Source organism: Myotis nattereri, assembly GCF_964212035.1.
Source record: "Myotis nattereri genome assembly, chromosome: 6".
Classification (NCBI taxonomy): Eukaryota; Metazoa; Chordata; class Mammalia; order Chiroptera; family Vespertilionidae; genus Myotis; species Myotis nattereri.
Genome location: NC_138081.1, coordinates 15834167 through 15835334, shown reverse-complemented (window position 1 = coordinate 15835334; position 1168 = coordinate 15834167).

Here is a 1168-nt window from a genome sequence, read left to right as displayed (position 1 = left end):
GGAAGCCGTCTCCAGGGAGACCCAAGCCCCGCCCTCCCCTCGGGCAGGAAGTCGGGTTGCGCCCAGCCAGTGGTCCTGCCCTTCCGGGGCCTCGGGCCAGCCCTGATCCCCTCGGAGCCATCCCAAAAGCCTGGGTGCTCTCTAGCTCCCGCCCCGTTCCTTTCCCGAGTGGGTGACAGGCTGTGTTCAGTTCTCCCGGCATCCGCGTGGTTTCCCCTAAAAGAGTGTGAGGTTAGTGGTCCCAATGCAGCCCAGTTCTGTAGATATTCTTGCCTTTCCCGAGTCCTTCCATATAGTTTACATTTACTGAGGCCTCACTGTGACTGTAATGGGGGCTTGAGAAGAGAAACAACACAACAGTGACACCAGCTGTGCTATTTCACTTCAGTGATGTCCCTTCTTGGCCTCAATTACCTGTGGAGAAAAGAATTTCAAATGCTCTTGGCACTAAAAGGCTAGGCATCTAAGACAATCGCCGCCAATTACAGGTCTCACGTGATGGGGTCCATCCATTTCATTCTCTTCAACCTTCAGATGCCTCTCTTTACCCCTTCCGTAGTACTATTCCACCTCAGCGGCAAATGAAGGCCGAGGCAATGGGGCAAGGCATAAGGCACCTTGGGTAAGGGGTGTGAAGAGGGGTACAAAGGGTGACATTTACAGACTTCACTTTCCCATCGGCTACCACCCATTTACCTACCTGGGCCCCACAGCAGTTGCTCTTCAGCCCAAATGGTAGCAACACACGAAAGGGCAGAAGCCCACTGCAGCTGGGGCTCTTCACCTCCTGGGCTAAAGACTGGCTACTTCTTAGGCCCCAGCCAAGGTCAAAAAATCAGGTGCCTTAGCAAGCTTGTTGTCGGGGAAGGTGGGATTTATTGTTAATATTAACTAATCCTTGCAGGGGGAGGTGGACGAGGTGGAAGAAGGTATAGAGGGGAGAAGTGGTGATGGAAAAAATAAAATTAAATAAATAAAATTGACACAACATACAAAATACCTATATATATGCACACACTGATCTTTTAATTTCTGAATTCCTTTGGAGAAGACTCATGAAATCAAAATGACCTGGGCCCCAATGCCAAGCTAATGGAGAAATGAGTGTCTAAATTACCCAGATAATGACTTTGTTCTGGTTGTCCAGACATTGTTTACGAAGCCTTTT